Source organism: Mustela putorius, unplaced genomic scaffold (genome assembly GCF_011764305.1).
Source record: "Mustela putorius furo isolate JIRA1106 unplaced genomic scaffold, ASM1176430v1.1 tig00000095_pilon_pilon_pilon, whole genome shotgun sequence".
NCBI classification, from domain to species: domain Eukaryota; kingdom Metazoa; phylum Chordata; class Mammalia; order Carnivora; family Mustelidae; genus Mustela; species Mustela putorius.
The window spans coordinates 2471828-2492209 of record NW_025421280.1 but is presented as its reverse complement, the minus strand read 5'-3'; the positions used below and the strand labels follow the sequence as shown (position 1 = coordinate 2492209).

Here is a 20382-nt window from a genome sequence, read left to right as displayed (position 1 = left end):
CTCTCTCTCTTTAGCCCCGCCCCCACCCAGAGTCTATTCTCAACACAGCAGCCAAGGATCTTGTGTACACCCGCATCAGGGGTCTACACCTCCAGCACCACCAGGACCCGCAGGGGCAAGGCAAATCCTTTCCCGGTAAGGACCCGGTGAGCTCTCAGAGTCCGTCTCCCACCATACTTCTCCTGGCTCACCCCCCCCCAGTCACATCAGCCTCCTGACTGTCCCCTAGTCTTATAGGGCATGCCCTGCACACCAAAGGACCTTCGCCTTAAAGGGTTCCTCTGCCTGCAGTCCTCTACAGGACTAACTCCCTTACCTACTTTCAAGTCTTTGCTCAAAGAGCATCTTCAAAGAGACATACCAGGCCACAAAATCTAGGAGTATGACACAACACCCTCTCATCCCGCAACACCGTGAAACCCTGCTTTCTCCTCGCCTGCACGCACTTCCTGACATGCTACACGATGTACTTCTGATGTCCCTCTGTTCCCAGAACACGAGCATCCACGGGGGTGAGCCTTTGTTTCGCCCACTGACGTACTCCGCATCCCTGGACAGGGGCAGGCACGAAACAGCCACTGAGTGAGCACCTGTGGAATGAATGACCGGACGGCTGACGGGCTCCGGAGGAGCAGATATTCTGAGCAGACAATCTTCGCTGCTGCTCAGGGGGTGTTGTCCTTGCCTCCGAGATGCAAGAAAGAAATATGAACGTGTCTACACTCACCAAAGACATGGCACCGATACCACAGATCTACGTCCTGCACATGGCGGGCACCCAGGCAAGGAGCCCCCCTCTCATGCCTGGGGTGCAGTCACAGCCCTTGAATTCACCTCCCGCACTCTGCTCCCAGTAAGGGGCGAACACGGTGGGCCGTCTCACCCTCCCTTCAACGCTCCATTCCAGTCGCTAACAAGATGCCCAGCCCTAAGATGAGAAAAACACGGTTCGAACAAGCAAAACTGTAATTGAATAAAAATTAATTAGATCCACAGCAGGCGACTTCAAAAGAAAATGTAAAAATTACGTTTTTTTTTCCCTAGAAGTCAAAATTTTAATTCAACAGCATAAAGATAATCATGCTAAATGCACTGAAGTTTTCTTTTAACTCTAAAAGTTCACTTTGGGAATCTGAGGACAGAACATCATGGCCCTCAGTACAAGCTCGCAACTCTACCCCCTCCTGTCACATCAGGCCTGGGACCCTGCCTTTTGGCTGGATATACGGCCACGACCTTAGTGCCCCTGCCACCTACTCCCCGACCTTCTGCATCTCACTGGAATGCCCCACAGCGTGTGGGTCTGGAAAGCTTCCATGCAGCCCGACATGCCCAGTCTCTCCAAACGTTAAGCTCCCATTTCCAATGCCATTTTACTTCTGCTTATTGTTTTACAGTCAAATGTGATTAAATTCAAAAGAAACATTCAACCAAATGGTATACGCATTTCCCTTTGATCAAAATTTACACAGCAACAAGAAAAAAACAAAACAAAACAAAACACGTATTTATACAGCTGAGCTCACCCCAAGTCATTGGAATCATGCTTGCGGAGCGACAATCACTTTCAAGCTTTTATTAGTAACTATAATGATCCGACACAAGGGTCATCAAAATGCCTTTGCCAGAGCCAATCCAACGTTACTGCAAATTCCCATTTTGAAATTAGGGAAGTGTAGGGAGGAGGAAGGAGAGGAGTACGGCAGAGAACGAGACTTCTGCGCAGGAAGGAGGAACAGTCACTCCCGTAGGAGGCACAGAACGCGAATGGGCACTTCCTCCACATGCCGCCTCCCTCACCTCCGCTGAGTCAATGTAAGGAAAATATTTCTGCTGCTGGGGGGCGTAAGACCCGGGATTGATTACTAAGGAAAACTTCCAGGAAAAAAAAAAACACCACCACCACTAAAAACAGTCTTTGTCTTTTCAAGGAAGGAACGAAGGATCGGGACACCCTGTGTCTCCCATGCTTCGTGACTATTCTGTCTGCTGCCTGGAGAGTGGGTTAGAGGACTGGCCAGTGCAGCTCCCTGGAAATGCCATCGGGGATTTTATGTAGTTGGATGTTCGCTAAACACAAACTCCTAACACAGGATGACTGAGCACAATGGAGGTCCTAGAGCAGGTCAAACAACGCTGGAGAAGACCTGACCGCCACGCTCACAAAAGGAGACAACAGCCTGTGTCAACGTCCGCCCCTCCTGACGGGACTGACGGGGGCCCTGTGGTCGCCCGAGAGAAGAGCCTCGTGGGAGTCGACACTCACTAAGGTTTCAAACTCACAAGGAAAAGGAGGTGCAAACACACAAACTGCGTGCACATGTGAGAGAGAGAAAGTCCATCTGAAAGGAGGGAAAGGACAGAGGCAGGAAGAGAATCAACAAATGGTGCTGAATGTAAACCAGGGAATCCAGCCAAAGGGTGTGTGGAAATTCCTTGTATAGTTCTTGCAACTTGTGTACAAGTTAGAAATTATGTCAAAATCAACATGAGCTCATACTTTGCGTTTTAACCTCACTCCTGAAGTAAATAAATAAATGAATAAGTATATATTTTTAAAATATATGTATGTGTGTGTATATATATATGTATATATATGTATATATACATATGTATATGTGTGTGTGTTTGTGTGTGTATATATATATATATATATATATTTTTTTTTTTTTTTTAAACAGTGGGAGAGAGATCAAGCACTTGTGTGAGCAAGGTGCGGGCAGAAAGAGAGACAGAGAGACAATCTTTTTTTTTTTTTTTTTTTGACAGAGATCACAAGTAGATGGAGAGGCAGAGAGAGAGAGAGAGAGAGAGAAGCAGAGAGCAGAGAGCCCCATGCGGGGCTCGATCCCAGGACCCTGAGATCATGACCTGAGCCAAAGGCAGCGGCTTAACCCACTGAGCCACGCAGGCGCCCCAGAGAGACAATCTTAAGCAGGCCCCACACTTAGCATGGAGCCCAGTGTGCGGCTCTATCTCATAACCCTGAGATCAGGACCCGAGTGTCAGAAGTTTCACCGTCCTGAGCTACCCAGAGACCCTATGTGAAATCTATTATCTTAGTTATTCTCTAGAAAAATGAAAGAAATTATCAGAATGAGATGCACTTGTTGTTCATGCATTCTTTTAGTGTCTTTTTTTTTTTCAAGATTTTACTTATTTATTTGACAGAGAGACAGAGATCACAAGTAGGCAGAGAGGCAGGCAGAGAGAGAAGAGGAAGCAGGCTCCCCGCTGAGCAGAGAGCCCGAAGGGGGGAGCCCGGGATCACGACCTGAGCTGAAGGCAGAGGATTTAACCCACTGAGTCACCCAGGCACCCCTCTTTTAGTGTCTTAACAAGCATTTGCGATGCACCTTCCCAGGGCCAAGGGTGGCTCACAGGGCCGACTGCATGCTCTCCATTTCATCCTCTGTGGATTTCAAAGAGCTGCATTATTGGTGTGAGAAACAACATGGTGTCCCAACGTGGAAATGAGGACAGTAATGCTAGTTAGTGCTGAGAAAAATCACCCCTTTTTTTTTTTTTTAAGATTTTATTTATTTGACAGACAGAGATCACAAGTAGGCAGGCAGAGAGAGACGGAGAAGCAGGCTCCCTGCTGAGCAGAGAGCCCGATGAGGGTCTCGATTCCAGGACCCTGGGATCATGACCTGAACCAAAGGCAGAGGCTTTAACCCACTGAGCCACCCAGGTGCCCCTCACCCATTTTTTAATACAGAGCTTTAAGTCAGAAAAGAGAATTAAAATATGTTTTACTTTGGCTAAAAATATTAATCTACCCTGAAGGTGGTATCGCAAAGCACGCCTGCGCGCATGCACACACACACACACACACACACACACACACACACGACATGGCACTGCAAAATACAGATGACAATCACAACACATCTGCAAGTCCAAGCCCACAGAGACTCGGGGCGTCAAAGAGAGGGCAATAAGCAAACACTTTCAATGATGAAAACGCCGTCTAGTCATGTGTGACAGGAGTTAAATAAGTAACAATGCGAGAACATATTTGTCTGCCACTGCCCAGGGGTTTCTTGGGTTTAGCAGCCAAACTGGCAACAGGGATTATATTATCGAGGAGTATCTATACCACTTTATTACCTGTCAGGGAAATGTCTATTACAATAATTGTCAGGAAAACGGTGTTTATTTTACTGCCACTGGAACAGCTTGCCCAATCAAACCGCGATTTTTCATCCAATCACTCCCGGACAACAGCCGGCGTTCCACGCAAGTTGATGGTATCACTTTGCCTTTCCCTCAAGTCTAAAGTTGCTTCTATCAGAGAGAAGACAAGACATTCTCGTGCACAGAGCACTTGCCCTAGGCCTCGTTCAAATTCCAGCTCCTCCACTTAGGCTGCCACATTATCTTCAAAGAGTCACTTAACCTCTGTAGGTCTCAGTTTCCTCAGCTGCAAAATGGGAAAACCGTGTCAGTGGACGACCGCAAAGATAAGAAGAAATTACTGGGTAGTGTTTGGAGCCACAGTTACTGGCACCCAGAGGCTGTTTCATCTTACCTACATGGTTGTCCTCTGGTACACGAGGACGGTACCGCCTCTCCCCTAGAAATCCACTACGTGCACCAGATGGGACCTCCAAATCTCAAACCCACTCAGTAGCTAGCTATTTAAGAAATGGTACGCTCGTAGTAGAATCATAAACCCTCCCTGGTGAAAAGCTCTCAACCTATTCTCCAAATGCAGACCTACTTGTGGAAATCAGAGAGAAATATGCTAGAGAATTACAGCAGTTTTTCTTTACTGTTTTCGTGGGTTTTTTTTTATTTTGGGGTTTTTTTGTTTGTTTGTTTGTTTTTGCATTTTATCTAAGTGCATGCATCTCTCAAAGGACTCTAGAAAACTTAATACAGCAAGCTGGACCAGATGATCTCATCAGTTAATGGGCAGCAATAAGATTCCCTGACTCCAGAATTCTACCCTTGTTAGGCAAGCAGAATTCTTCTACAGATGGGAAAACTCCAGCTCAAGGTCAGTCAACCAAAAATATTCCCACTCTTGTTACTTGCTAAAAACATCATAAAAGATAAGAATATGTCCTACCCCTGCCCTCCTGGCATTACAGTCTAGTTCCACAAGAGAATGGAAAGTCATCAATGACTCTTGGGCTCCTTTTTCTCTCCTTGACCTTACTGAACACTTTTCTCCTAAGTGGCCTATCTGTGGGAGTGATGCGCATTACGTCCAGGACTGATCTGTAAGAATTTCACCTATGTGATCCTCCCTGCTCTTTTTTCAAACTTTCAAAAATTTTAAGTCCAATGCAGAAGATGGCAGAGCCCTAAGATGGAAGGAGACAGGCCCCTGAGTCAATGCTCGGAAGAGGGGCCTTGGCAATCAGAAAAACATCTGTTGAGCTTGAATCCTTAACTCTGTGTGGGTTTATCTGTTACAGCAGCTGCCACGACCTTAGCTAATACACCCTCCTTCCCTCTGTGACCTGACCGTGAATTGTATCACCATTTATTGAGCTCCTATTAAATGCTGGGCTCCATGCAAAGCATGGGGGGAGCAATGAGGAGAGAGAATGGTGGGTAGCTGTGCATATGAAAGCAGCCATAGTATGGGGGATAAAAGAGCAAGGTAAGAGAAGTGTGTGAGCTACAAAGAGGCTGGGGAGACAGAGAGGTAAAACTTGCTCTTAAAGACAACATCTGTAGAACAGCATCACTTAAAAGCCTTGTAGGTTGGATGTCCTACTTCAGGTCTTACTCTCTCCATGCAGATCAAATGCCTCTACTGCTATAAATCTCCTATGTCTGACACCAAGGTCCAGAGCCTCCTAACTTTCTGAAACTAAAGTTAGAATTCTCTTGAAAAGTCATGGGCCCTTTTACAGGACCCCGCCTCTCCTCATTCACCCCTCTGATCCGGGTTATCCACCAACACGGGCCCATAGTTCCTCTGGTCTCATGCAACAAATCCTTACACTTACTGAATTTGGGTAAATTTTCTTTGACTCTTTGGCTTAGAATACTAACCTTTGAGATGCCTCAGAGAAAAGAGTCAAAAGTCCAAGTCTACCCCAATGTGTGAAACCAAGAGCAATACTGCAGAATGGTGCTTTCCACGATGGAATGCGCACCTGGGGCTGAGTCTCTGGAAGGTGCTGACCAGACCCACCAGGGTATCAACAATTGCTTTGTTCTCTCCAGCGGCCCACTTTCTCCTAAATGCAGTGGCCAGGCCCTGCGGAAGACAGTATCTTTCTCAAAGGAGCCTGTGTTAAATGCAACAAACACATGTCCAAACATTCCTAGGGTATGGTTTTTCAACTAAAAGCCAGGCAGGTGGCCACACAATCGTTCGATTTAACATTAATGTGAAACAAATATCTACTACGAAATACAGAAAAAACAAAAACAAAACAAAACAAAACCCAAAAATAACTGCCCCCCCCCCACACACACAGAGCCAGGAAGAAAGGAGAGAAAACATACATAACGTACCGCACATACCCCCACGCACCGTTCCCTATTAACTTCATACATCCCTGCAACTATCTTGGGACGTTTCTTCATCTTATTACGAGTGTCTGAAACACAGAACATGTTCTCTGCTAACCCGTAAGTGAACCACTCATAGACTTCTGTTTGCCTCATCAATTTCTACACCTTTTTGAAAAATAGATCATTTTACATTCCTTTTCAATGATGGAAAAGAGCTCACATTTTTCAAAAACATATATCCATTTTCTTAGCATATGTGCAGAGTGACTTCCCAGCATGAAACTGGCTGACCCCTTTAAATGTTCTCATTCCAAATAGGAGGGAAAGCCCATCTTACGTAACGCCACAGGAATCCGTGCAGGATTGTACCAGAAGCAAACCTCTTGGCGGCTCATTAGAAATAGTCCCCGTCTGTCACTCGGGTTCGGTTTGAGGACCTCTTTACAATGATAGAAGGGGGCCTTTCCCCCACATTTCCCAGAACAGCCAACAAAATGCTATTCCAATTGGCCTAGAAATGTCAGTGTGTGACTCCTCTCAAGAAAACGGCTTCAAATCTAAAATGTTCTAGAAAGGAATGAGTAAGTCAGGCATCCCCCAAACGCTGAGAACAGTGTGTATCAGAAACCTGTCGGTCTTGTGTCTCCACTTAGCCTCTAGGAACCAAAACAGGTTGGCACTGACAAGTCAATTGAAGTTTCTATGACATTTATGATTTTTTTTCTCTAACGCAACTCAGGTAAAGTCACGAGGCCTAATCAGCAATGACAGTTGCCATCTGAGAGCAAAGAGATGACCTGACTCTGCCACCCACACCAAACAGAATGCACGCAAATGAGAAGAGGGAGAAAAACATGCCAGGTGAGAACTGAAGACCATCTCCCACCCCTACCCCCTTCCCCGACTGGCACCAAGGTCCCCGCCTCAGCAATCACTCTGTGGGTATCCACTGCTTGCCGATAGCGTAGACAGAAGGGATGAGAAGCCCAGTCCAGGGGATGGGAGAAGGGAGTACCGAGACCCTTAAAACACAGGAAAATAGGAGCACCTGGGTGGCTCAGTGGGTTAAGCCTCTGCCTTCGGCTCAGGTCATGATCCCAGGATCCTGGGATCGAGCCCCTCATCGGGCTCTCTGCTCAGCAGGGAGCCTGCTTCCTCCCTCTCTCTCTGTCTCTCTGCCTACTTGTGATCTCTGTCTGTCAAATAAATAAATAAAAATCATTAAAAAAAAAAACACACACACACAGGAAAATAAATGCTAGGTCAGGACTGTGGAGGGACAGCAGCAGAGCAAGGCCCCTAATTTACACCAAAGGGGACAGACAAGGTACGTCCCTGAAACTGTCATGAAAAATAAGAAGAAGGTGGTCGGAGGCCGGGTTCTGTCAGAAGCCTAAAACTGTAGATCAATGACCTGCGAGCCCAAAGGCGGTCCAAAAACGGGTTTTGCATGAACAGACCAGAGAGACTTCATTTTTGTTTAGCTTTCAACATTTAAATAATCAAGACTAAACATTTTTATTTAAGTTTTCTGGTTTCTTTGGAAGTTACAAGGAGAGAGCTGGCCACTTCCGGCTAACATTTCCCCCACGGCAACAACGGGAGAACGCCGGAGCACCCCAACTGACGCATCATTCTCCCCACTTGCTCCTGGCGACTCCCATGCTTGTGCCCTCCCTTCCAGGCACAGGGCGCTGCCCACACAAAGACCTGTGGGACACCGTAACACGCGACCGATGGCCCCAAAAAGCTCAGCCTGGCTTCCAGATGCCACTTTTTATAAAGTCCTCTGACTTGGTACGTTTTCAAGTCTCTTCACTTGAAAGCCACAGAACATCTGAGCAGCAAGAAATGATGCCAGAGTTACTACGACAAAGGGCAGATAACAAAACCAAAATAAAAAACAGCCACCCACAAACATCCCAAACACCACGCACCAGCAATTGCAAGCAAACCCTGGGGCCTGGCAACAATTCCGAGAGACACTGGCAGCAGAAACACCAAGCTCCCCGCAGGCAGCTGTCCAATGACAGAGGCAAGGGTCCCCTAGGCTCGTCTGTCCATGCTGGCACGTCCAATCTAGAGAAACTTCTCTGCTCAGAATAGTCATATTTCTCAGGGTATACTCTACTCTGTTTAAAGAGAGACAGACAGACCCAAAAGACAGGAAATACCACCAGACTGCTTTTCCTGCGATGATGTTTTCCAAGAGAGGCTAGGAAATTGGGGTACTTAATAAGTCAGAGACAGGGAGACAGAAAGAAAACAGGCTCTGGATCCAGAGCGGCTTGAGTTTCACGCCTAAATGAGCTCTGTGACCCTGAGCAAGAGAATGGGCTTTCCTGATCCTCGGTGTCCTTGTCCCTAAAATGGAAAAGGCACTGTCTGCTGCCCGGACTGGAAGCAAGGGCACAACGCAATTTATGTAAAATACCTCACACTGTCGCAGGTGGCACTCAGAAGCTCTGAGACAGCTGCCACAACCCAGGATCTTCCGGGGCCAAGTGCCATCCCCTGTCCAGCATCCCACGGACTGACACACAGTCATCAAAACGCCACACACTGATGTCCCATGGGAAGAAAGGAACAGGACGAGTAAACTGTGCCTGTCTATAGGCATCAGTATCTGACGTTTGCACAAAGGGAAGGTGTGGTGGTCATAGAAGCAATGGGCCCACAGGAAGTGAAGAGAGACTCTGGCCTCTCTCCTCCCCAGGGTGTTCCTTTCACATCCGCATGGATTTTACATCCTGCTGCGTATTATTCTGAGGAGTCCCAGCATTGGCACATTTAGTTTTCCTAAATTCAAGTGCCTGAGCTAAAAGAGAAGGTGGGTCACAGTGGCACTCGACTTGGAAATAGGGCCACTGCAAATACAATTAGTAAAGATGAGGTCATACTGGAGGGGGGAGGGCCCCAACCCAATAGGGCTGGTATCCTTAGAAAAAGGGGGAATTTGGACACGGGCAAGCACACAGGGAAAACACCACGCGGAGATGAAGGCAAAGATCAGGGTGATGCTTCTATAAGCCAAGGAATGCCAACGGCTGCCAGCAAACCACCAGCAGCTACAGGAGGAAGCATCAAACAGATTCTCCCTCACATCCTCAGAAGGAACAATAACCCTGCCAACACCTTGATCTGGGACTTCTGGCCTCCGGGACTTCTGGCCTCCAGGACTGCAAGGCAGTAAATTTCTGTTGTTGAAGAGGAGGAGGCTGGGAAGGAAGGAGGCAGGCAGTGGGGCGAGATTATAATGCAAGCAGTGAGTTCAAATGGGTGCCATGCCACACCAAGCATGCAGTCTTGTCCTCAGCAGCATGATTCCATTGCTGACCACGTCCCCCCTTCTTCCCTGTAGTCACTTCCAGGGAAAGAAGAGGTGCACCAGGGAGGATGGCCAGCATCCTTCATCCTCTGCCTGACTGATGGAGACCAGCGGCAGCTGACGGTCAAGGGGACAGAGAACATGGACTATAGGTATTTCTACTACAGCAACACACAGCTCAAGAGTGTGGGGAGCAGGGAAGAGAAACCAAGAAAAGCTCAAGTTTGGGAATTGCAAATTGAGTAGATGTGGGCGAGGAATGCACGAGAATAATTCCAAACATTGTGGTGGCTCCTTCCCACCAAAATCATTTCATTTAAAAATATAATTTTGGGGGGCACTGTAGTTGATCACTGGGTTAAGGCTCAGGTCATGATCTCAGGATCTTGGGGATCGAGCCCTGCACTGAGCTCTCTGTACAGAAGGGAGCCTGCTTCCCCGTCTCTCTCTCTGCCTCTCTGCCTACTTGTGATCTCTATCGAATAAATAAATAAAAATATTTATAAAAATTTTAAATATATATATCTATATCTATCTATCTATCTATCTATATATATATAATTTTTGCAGAAAGGAAAAAGAAGACCAGAGGAATTACAGTGGACAAATGTTTCAGATGTTGGTTCTCATTCTTTTCTGCATTCAGGTTCCATGGGACACCCCTTTATTCTTAAGACAAATGTTTCCCCCCCCCAAACTGGTTCATTCTGGTTACTGCTATCTGCAAGCCCAAACAATTTTATTTCACCAAGATATTACAAGTGTGTATCTCTGGAGAGCCTCATCAAGGATAGTGTATCTTTTCTCCATTTAGCTTATTCACATTTTCTAAATTGTCTACCATGACCACCTTTTCTTTTTTTAATACAGATATATTTCTTGCAAATATGCCAGAAGCTTACAAACTCTTTCAGTTTATAGCTGTTTTTCTCATGGCACCCCTCCCCCACTCACCCCCCCACCCTCCCCAAGCCAAAGAAACACCCAACAATTTTACGTATTGAGAAGTTACCTCCAGGCAGTGCCTGGGTGGCTCAGTGGGTTAAAGCTTCTGCCTTCAGCTCAGGTCATGACCCAAGGGTCCTGGGATCGAGCCCCCAACCCCCCCTGCCCACCACCCTCCCCACATCAGGCTCTCTGCTCAGCAGGGAGCCTGCTTCCTCCTCTCTCTCTGTCTGCCTCTCTGCCTACTTGTGATCTCTGTCAAATAAATAAATTAGGAAAAAAAAAAAAGAAGTTAGCTCCAAACAACTTTTACCAGGCATAACAACTCAGCAGTTATTTGGGGGGGAAGCAGGAATAAACGTAAAGGACACGTGCTTTTATTCCGTTCTGAACAGAAGCCTTCCTAATGGGACATCTGAGCCTGCTGCCTGCGGCATAGCTCACAAGAACTGAAATTAGATTGGATACTGCCACCCTCACTTTCTGTTCCAGGTTGATTTTTCAAATGGAACGTGTGCTTTTCATCATGGCGATTGCTCAAAACCAGCTATGCAAAAACAGGACGCTATCATTAGGAACATAACACAATCTATTAATAAAACTGTGAATAACCTAGTAGTTTGCCCAGGGCCCAACAGATGCCACATACGACTGTACTTCCCCTCCAGCAGCCTCTGGGAGTTTGCAGCCCAGGGTACTTCGGCACACAGTTTGGGAACTCTCTCTGGACAATTACGCAGGTATGCGCATATACACTATCATTAGGATTTCACGAACCCCTTCCACAGAAGGAAAATGAATATTTTTCATAGTACGCAAAGGAGGATACAAATTTTGGGACATGTGGATGAGCGGCCAACTCGATCTCAGTTCAGGTCTTGATCTCCGGGTCATGAGTTCGAGCCCCACTGATAGTATTAAAAATAATAATTAAAAAAAGGGTACAAATTTTGTGACAAATTATTCATCCTGTCTGGCGTTTAAGGATACTACCTTCAATTAGAAAAAAAAAAAAAAAAAAAAAGAATACAAAAACTAAAGTCCAAACACAACAGCACATAGAACTACAAGTCAAGAGAAAGAACTTATCTGTAAGATAAATGGGAGGCCTTAACTTTCAGCCATTATAGCTTTCTCTCTTAAGCCAAACTCTATGTAAATATTTTAACCTTAATTACAAGCACATCAATACATTATTTTAACCTAAATTACAAGACATCAATACATTATTTTGAGTAGTACTCCAAACAATAAGAGGGGTCACTGAATTTTTCTTCCTAACAGTACTTTCTTTGGGGGGGATACCCAGAGTGACTTTGTGTGCCATTGGAAATTCACTATTTGTCAACTTTTCTGTGTATCTTGCTTTGTTTTGTCCAGTTGTACTCTACCACATAAGCACTTCTGGAAAATCTATGGCCTGACCGGTTCTGGAGTGAGGTAAAGGGACACGGCAAGGATACAGGCCGATGGCGGCTTCAGATACTGAGACATGACAGCATTGTGAAACCAAACTAGATTGGATTATCTTTCCAGCAGAACTCCACCCTTCACCCTCATTCAATGCTCTGCCACCTCGAGAGAGATCAGAGCAGCACGGGGCACCCAGGAAGCTTCAGCCACCCTGGGTTACTTAACTCCTCAAAGATGGGAAGCAGGAGACCATGTAACTACTGGGGGGGAGAAAAAGCTATTAAGTTACCGATCCACCAACAGCAACACTGTGATGTGAAAGAACCAAAGGTAAAAAATAATAAAATAAATAAATAAATAAAAATAAACAGTCTCAACTAAAGTGTCCAACCAGAAACAAAAACTTAAAGGAGAGAAGGGGAAGCCGTGTCTAGCTGTAGGTCTCAGCAGGGCCAGAAGCCGGGTGTACTCTGTCCTGACTTTGCTGGGTTTCCACAGGAGTTAATTTTAACTTGCTGGCAAATGCAAATACATTTTTTTTTTAAAAAAGCAAGCCAATTAAGACACAAGTGTTTAAAGACACAAGGAGTAATTACAAATGTATTATTCATACCTAATTTACAAGATGAACTTCTTTCCGTAAAATATTAAACTGTTTACATGCAGGCTGGGAAGACAATTTTCTAACTGTTCGTGTTCCACTACAAAGCAATGACTATTAGGAGTGCAACAGCTTCTGGCCGACTTACAGTGTGGACGAGGCGGTAATCAGAAAATGTTTGACCTCAAGATATCTACTTGACCCCACAGAAATGCAGACTCGCCTGCTATAAAATCCTAAACAATGGGGCAGACAAGGTCACAGGGTCAAAGCGAGTATTAACAGGTCACCGTGCGGCCCACTTGGGAGCAATTACTTCCAGTCATGGCTAAGTGGACACTTGATTGAATACCACTAAGACAGCTCACATCCCACGGATAACAATCCTCACAGCGATTAAGAATTAAAGCCCCCATGATTCAGCCTTTATTACTCAAATGAACCTAACTCTTCCATAAAAAACTCTTGGTATATGCCTGATGCAAGGTCTAAATTGAAATGCCACCTCATTAAACAATAATATCTAATTTTATCTAAATGAATTTTCATGAAAGTGCGCCACACAGCTCAGGAATTTTTAAAATGAATTATCACAAGTGATACATAATTTCGCCAAAACTGGGGCGGAAAAAAAATTAGCTTTAGGAATAAAAGGAAACATCAATGTTGAATGAAACGCCTATTCTTCCATGGCTGGAGAGAGCCACAGAGAACATGGGCCACTATAAAACAGTGAGAACCTATTTTAAGAAAATCCCTAATCTTCGCTGAGGATCGATAAAAACAAACTGTTCCATCACTGGGGGAAGTTAAAAAAAAAAAAAAAATACAGATCTCAAGTCCTCAATCTAAATCAACCGGATCTGTGTTTCTAGAAAGCCACATGACTTTAAAACTCTCAAATGCTTCTCATACACAGTCACTTCCGAGAGCTCTGACAGACTGTGGACAAAGTATCACACCACGGACAAGGTTATGAAACAACAAGGGATGAGGAAGACCCCACTGTCTTCCCTCTTTTTGGTCCTCACCCCCTCCTGTAATCTTCCTAAGGGCCTTGTATTTATTTATCGTCACCTGCTACTCGTGGCACGTGATTGTTCATTGCAGTAACACATGCAGTTTCTTTCCGATGGAAAATGATCTACCTTTTTAAAAAAACGGGTGATTCAAAGCAATTATTCATTAAAAAAAAGGAGAGAGTGTCAGTCAACACTACGTGGCCAAAGCTAGGCAGGCAGGGATGCGTGATGATCGAAGAACCACAGGACCAGCCCCTCCTTGCTGGGGTCACGTCCAGATTCCACGCATGCGCACGGAAAGTTAGAATCCAGAGTTGAGGCCTGAATCTTCCCTCGGCTGACAAGGGGGACGCGCTCCACCAGGGAGATCTTGAAAACTAGGTGAACAGATACAAATGACTCCTGCTGAAATATGCAGCCAGGAACCTTCTAAATACAAACAACCGATCTTATAGAGGCCAATAAGGGATAAACACTGGCGGGGGGAGGGAATATTAATGCAGTACGGGAACTCCGCCCAAAGAAGAAAGGGGGCTCCAAGGAAAGAAGGACTCATTTTAGCGTCTCACATTTTCACCAGTATTTATTAAAAAGCCCTGAATATGGCATTGTGGTATTGTACCACATGGCCTCCAGTGCCTCAGCCTTCCCCACCATCCCGCCTCCTGCACCTGCGTGAACCAGGCGAACTCCCCTCCTGGGCGAGGTCACTCTGCTGGGCTTTGTGGGCAGAAGGCAGCATATGCAAACATTCTGTAAAGGCCGCTCCTTCTCTAGGCTGACACAGACAGGGGCCAGGGCCTGACAAGAAAAGCAAAGGCAGACTTTCAGCCCTTCCTCATTCCCTGAGCCTGGCACACTTGTACAGTGAACAACCCCAATTTCACACCAGAGCAGTCAACAGAACAGTAACAGGTGACTGAGGACCATTGGACACCAGCAGCAATTTATTAAATTAACAGTGGCTAATGATTCTCTCAAGTATCACTAGAAGACCAACCAATCCGAAATGAACATACAGTCCCTGCCTTCCAGAAGCTCACTCTCAGCCAGCAGGCTGGAAAGAATTCCCTTCAGAAGACCAGCTCCCAAGTAGGTGACCCTCGTCAAGTACTTAAACAATGACACCTTTGATGCTCTGATTCAAGGCATAAATTTCAACTAGAAGATCATATATATGTGTGTGTGTAGAAAGAGAGAGACAGCGAGAGAGAGAGAGAGAGAGAGAGAGAACCACAGATTATGCTACAAGCTATAAACAAAACATAGTCACTCAAGCTCTATATATACATGGTTTCAAGTCCAAACCCGTCAACTGCCATCCATGACTAATATGAAAGTGGTAGACAGTTACCAGAATCCAGGTCACCATGCTCTTCTTAGAGGCAAAAGAAAAAAAAGAAAAAGGGGAAAAAAAAAAAAAAGGAGCCTTACCACAGTACAATTAAATATTTTTTTGTTTTGTTTTCACAAGAGGACAATCTGTGCAACAGGGTGGGGGAGGGTTAGAAAACAAACAGAAAAAAAAAATGTTTGTGTTGTGTTAGGTCATTCTCTAACAAAAGATCTAAAATGGAATGCCAAGGGGAAACCTGTTGTGTAGGGCTCCAAAATGATCCGGACATCCATACGGTTCATCCTGTGCTGTCCACGCTTTGATTTCCAATAAATTTGTTTCCTTTTAAATGACAGCTTGCTGTATTTATTTGCTCACTATCTTTTTCTTAATTTACCCAAGGCGAGTCTGCCATAATGATTACAAAGTTGAGGTCACCCAAAGAGAAAGACCACGGTGCTTTCCAGACACTGAGATGCCAGGGAAAATAAAAAAGGCAACGGACTGTGTGCACGGATTTTTTCCTTAGAGACTCACACACCTAAAAATGCAGATCCCCAACAATGCAGGCACTATTGTGGTTTCTTTTTTGTTCTCTTTATAAAAACATGTTTGTGCTTACACCTCCCGGCACTCCGTTCAGTGTTAAATAAAAACAATTCCAGTAAATTGCTGACAAACAGGTAATACAAGTAAGAAAGAATTCCCTAACTTTCAAATTCTCAGCTCAGGGGAAAAGAAAAAGCTGAAGTAAAAGATGTCCCCAAAGTCATCTGGTAAACAAGCTTTCCCAAAGAGAATGTGAAATGCATAGCAAAACAGACACTTAACTAATTTTAAACGCCTAATTATATACCGCCTAAACAGAATTATCAAGAGATTTGATTGACTTCTACAGAGCCATGATTGCCATCAAGCAAACTCACAGAAATAATAAATAATGTTTGACCTTCTAATGTCCTCAAATATTATGCACAATATCAAAGTGTGTGGGGCACTGGCATTCCGTTCCAATACTGTCAGGGAACAGAGGTCACGAATTAATTTGAAGTTAGTGACTCGGACTCATTTACCTTGATTTATGTAGAGAGTCCAGTTGGAAGAAGCACTTAAACTGAACAAACAAAATTATAAAATTAGAAAGGGGATGGCTACCTGAGCCTAAAAGAAAGAGGACTCTGGTTTGCCGGCGTACAAAATGCGTGGAACTTACGACAGGCTTACCCAGAAGAAAGAAGAGTGCCCAAGTTCACAGAACTCACGAAGTCGAATTGTGGCTTGAAGGCAGGGGTTAGGTGGGGAAGAGGGAAGACAGCGGGTGCGCTTGACAAGCTGTTTTCTGCAGAAGTCTTCAAGCCTCAAGGATCTTTAACACTCGCGAAGTATAAAAGGTTTAACTCAGAGGAGGGCTAAGCTGAAGAAACAGTCCTGGTTTTCAGAGAGACCACCACATGACGGACGGGAAACTTCCCTGTGTTACCCAAGTCTCCTTTGTCCTGTGGAAAACTTCGGCAAACTGCCTGAGTGAAGGGACACTGTAAGGCCAGAAGCCATTCTTTACGAGGTAATTCCTCAAGAAATCGGGACTTACCATTCCCCATGTACTGTGCGAAGGCCTTTGTAAGCACTATCTCATTTATCATGACAGCCGTACAAAGGAAATGTGCTCATGACTCTAGTTTTACAACCAGAAGGCTAAGATGAAGCCATTTAGCTACAAGGGGCTGCCCCTTAGCAGGATCAGCATTTGAATCCAGCACCACGGGATCCCACTCTGAATGCAGAGGTGGCTTGGGTCCTCCCAAAAAGCCCCACCATCCGGGAAGGTAGAGGGCAGAGGGGCTGAGCTCACTTACACTCCTCTGGTCATCCTCCCCCTAAACCGGAGCCCCAGCGTGGAAATGAAAATGGATGGTGGCTTTTTAATCATGATGTTCTCCAGCCCAATTTAAACAGCACAGCCAGAACTTGTTCACTTCCTCGTGTTTAACTCAGAGTCCAGGTGTGAATAACACCTTTGTTCTTTATTTCCACTATCTCCACCTCGGAGGAGGGACAGACGTAAATAAATATAATTTCTTCTGGGCCCAGAGCTCTCGGTGCAATGCTCAGGTAAAGCACAAGAGATAGCAGTTCAAGTCGAGGCTTAGGATTCAATTCTTGGGCCCTGATGAGATGGGATTTACAAAGCTGTCATTTCCCAAGGTCACCCGGGAAGGGCCTGTGGCTTACCCACCAGCCCGGGCAGCTGCCTCGCCAGCCGCTCACAAGCAAGAAGCCACTCGGCTACCTGCCTGGCTCAGTTACAACAGAGAAATAACTGTTGTTCTAAGGAAAGAAACTGGAACCCTCCAAAGGAAAAGGGCTCAGAGCAATACATTTCCAGTCCACGCTGGCCTTCAGGGAGGTCTGCCTGAAGAACAACCTGGCCAAAGACAAAGCAGGAGAAAGAGAGAAGGAGGAAGAAAGAAAAGAAAGGATAGAGGTGAGGTTGGGGGGGGGGAGGAAACACTGTCTTGCTAGGAAAGAGGGAATAAATAATACCAATGTTCTCGGGACAATCCCTTTTTCTAGCATTTCCCTAATGGCGCAATAATCTTGAGTGTGATCATTCAGGCGGGGACTGACGTATCAGCTCTGATGGAGGTAAAGTACAGTCTTCAAGCCAAAAGATGCTTGGGATGGACCAGCAAGGTGAAAGTCACATGGAAAGTCCTGGACTGGGAATGTGTGTGTGAGTGGACAGAACGTTCAACCATGGTGTCCTCTAGACCCATTATTTTATGTGACTCTATTATTACGAAAACACAGGACACGTGAAATTTACAGCCCCAACTATGGCCTGTTTGTCCTCTAGCATTTCAGAATATGACAGAGCAAGAGACGGTCATTTATGTGATTTCCAAATGCTTGATTCTAGTTCCTTTTTATTTATTTTTATGAAGTCCCAGGTCCTACAGGTTTCCACAGAATGTACAGGCAGCCTGCTTTTCCCCCTTCCTGTAAAACCTGTTCCCCAGTCCCACCCAGTACAGTAAAGAAACTATAAATGCAGTCACTCAAACACCAAGAAAAAAAAAAAAAAAAGAAATGGTGTCACAACCAAATCCACTTTGTGGATGCTTATCATCTTACAGTCATTTTTTATCTAAAACTGTTGGCAAAACAGGTCCTAGCTGAACAACTTCTTAACAAAATCAATTTGTGGGGTGCCTGGGTGGCTCAGTAGTGGCCGACTTTTGATTTCAGCTAAGGTCATGGTCTCAGGCTCCTGAGATCAAGCTCCACGCTGGGCTCGTGCCCAGGGCAGAGTCTGCTTGAGATTCTCTCTCTCCTTCTCCCTCTGCCCCACTCCTCAACTCACTCTCTCTAAAATAAATAAATATTTTTTTAAAAAATTAACTTGTTATCAGTCTGAGTTTCCTTAAGGTAGGAAATCTAAATCTACAAAAATAACTCGCTTATTAAAACTCTCAGTGGTGCCAAAACCTCCTCCCAATCCATGCCTTACTGCGCCGTGAGATTAAAGAGGGTGGGGCACCTTTTTTTTCATACTGAATTTGGCAGGAAAAGTAAAAGGAAGCTTCTTCTCCCAGTTCCCCACCTGCCCTGCCCTCCCCTTCCACAGAGAGAGAGAGAGAGAACAGAAAGTGCCTTAAGCAACAACTAAGTTTACACTGGCCACTGGAACCAAGTACCTAGCAATAACTTCATGTGTTTTTAAGCATAAATTTTGGGGAGACAGAATAGGATGTACTGAGGTATACACACTTCATCCTTAAAAGAAAACAAAAATGAGTCATATCTAAGTAATTTAAATCAAAGCACAGGACCCTGGCAATACGTTTTGCTTGTATAACCAGAAATAAAGACTTCTGAATCTACCATTAGTTAAGGTTATCACACCAGTTTGAAGAAAGATTCTTAAACAGTCAGTGAGAACTCAATTGCTATAAAAGTATTTTTGATTTTCATAATATGAAATAAAAATGCCATACTGCTTCAGTATTTCACAACTGTTAATTAGGCAAGGTGTATTCTAAAGGTATGTACAGTTGACTGTTGAACAAAAAGTTGAGGGGGGGTGCGGTTAGGGGCACTGCTGACCCCCTGCACAGGTGACAATTCAGGTAGAACTTTTGATTCCCCCAAAAACTTGACTACTAATAGGCTGTTGCTGATGCGAAGCCTTACTGATAACAAAAATAGCCGATTAACCTGTATTTGGTACGCTGTATGTATTACACAGTGTATTCTTATAATCAAGCTAGAGGAAAGAAAATACTAAAAAATCACGAGGAAAATCATTTATGGGAGTGTAAAAAAAAAAATCTACTAAGTGCACTGTACAGTTCAAACCCATGTTGTTCAGGGGTCAATTTTACATTCTATATGGACTTTTTTTTTTTTTTTAAGATTTTATTTATTTATTTGACAGAGAGAGAGATCACAAATAGGCAGAGAGACAGACAGAGAAAGATGAGGAGAAGCAGGCTCCCTGCTGAGCAGAGAGCCCTATGCGGGACTCGATCCCAGGCCCCTGGGATCATGACCTGAGCCGAAGGTAGAGGCTTAACCCACTGAGCCACCCAGGCGCCCCTCTATATGTACTTTCAAACTCACCCTTTCCTAGCTCTTTAATTCAGCAGAATGCTTTTTTTTTTCTTTTAACATTTTTTTAAGGGACAATAGCATGGGTTGAGAAGATACGCAAAATACCTCTTGACAAACTTTAAACTCAGTCTTTTTTTTTTTTTTTTTGATGAATAGAGTCTTCAGCTAATAAGAAGTGATCATTCAGACTCAAATAGAATAACAAAACCCCAGATTCCTTTTTCAGAACCCACCTTGCTCAAAACAGATCGTTGTGACCCATACTGAATAGAGGAAAAGCCTTAAGCCTCAGTGTCACAGGAAGGCCAAGGGTTCTGAAGGAAAAAGACATGGTTACTTGTCTCTAGAGTTAGAAAGCGGCACTGTAAAGGTAGCTGAGTCAGTCCAGCAGCTTTCTCTTGAAGGCAGTCACGCTCATGTAACGTGGACAAGATCCATCACCTGGTTTGCCGAATTAAAAATGCAGATTCTAGGCTTCATCTCTAGGGACTGCAATGCAGCGGGTCTGGGATAGGGTCAGGGGAGCTGCGTCTGAACAGTGGCCTGCAAGTGACACAGAGGCAGACCCTGGAAAACAGAGTGTGTTTTCCCACCAGAGCCAGGGACCAGACTCTAAGTGGCCCTTTTCTAGACCGTAGTT

At 44.9% G+C, this 20382-nt stretch overlaps 2 protein-coding genes across 5 annotated transcripts in view; both read right to left on the bottom strand.

Moving 5' to 3' along the window:
* FOXP1 (forkhead box P1) overlaps positions 1-14548 on the bottom strand; it is a 528267-nt gene extending 513719 nt beyond the window's left edge. For all 4 annotated transcript variants that reach the window (XM_013052518.2, XM_013052512.2, XM_013052546.2 and 1 more), the window contains exon 1: positions 14464-14548. The gene's annotated coding sequence lies outside the window, so the exon portion shown is untranslated. The remainder of the gene's footprint in view (positions 1-14463) is intronic.
* EIF4E3 (eukaryotic translation initiation factor 4E family member 3) overlaps positions 14500-20382 on the bottom strand; it is a 186099-nt gene continuing 180216 nt past the window's right edge. The window contains exon 8 of the mRNA XM_045088505.1: positions 14500-14593. The gene's annotated coding sequence lies outside the window, so the exon portion shown is untranslated. The remainder of the gene's footprint in view (positions 14594-20382) is intronic.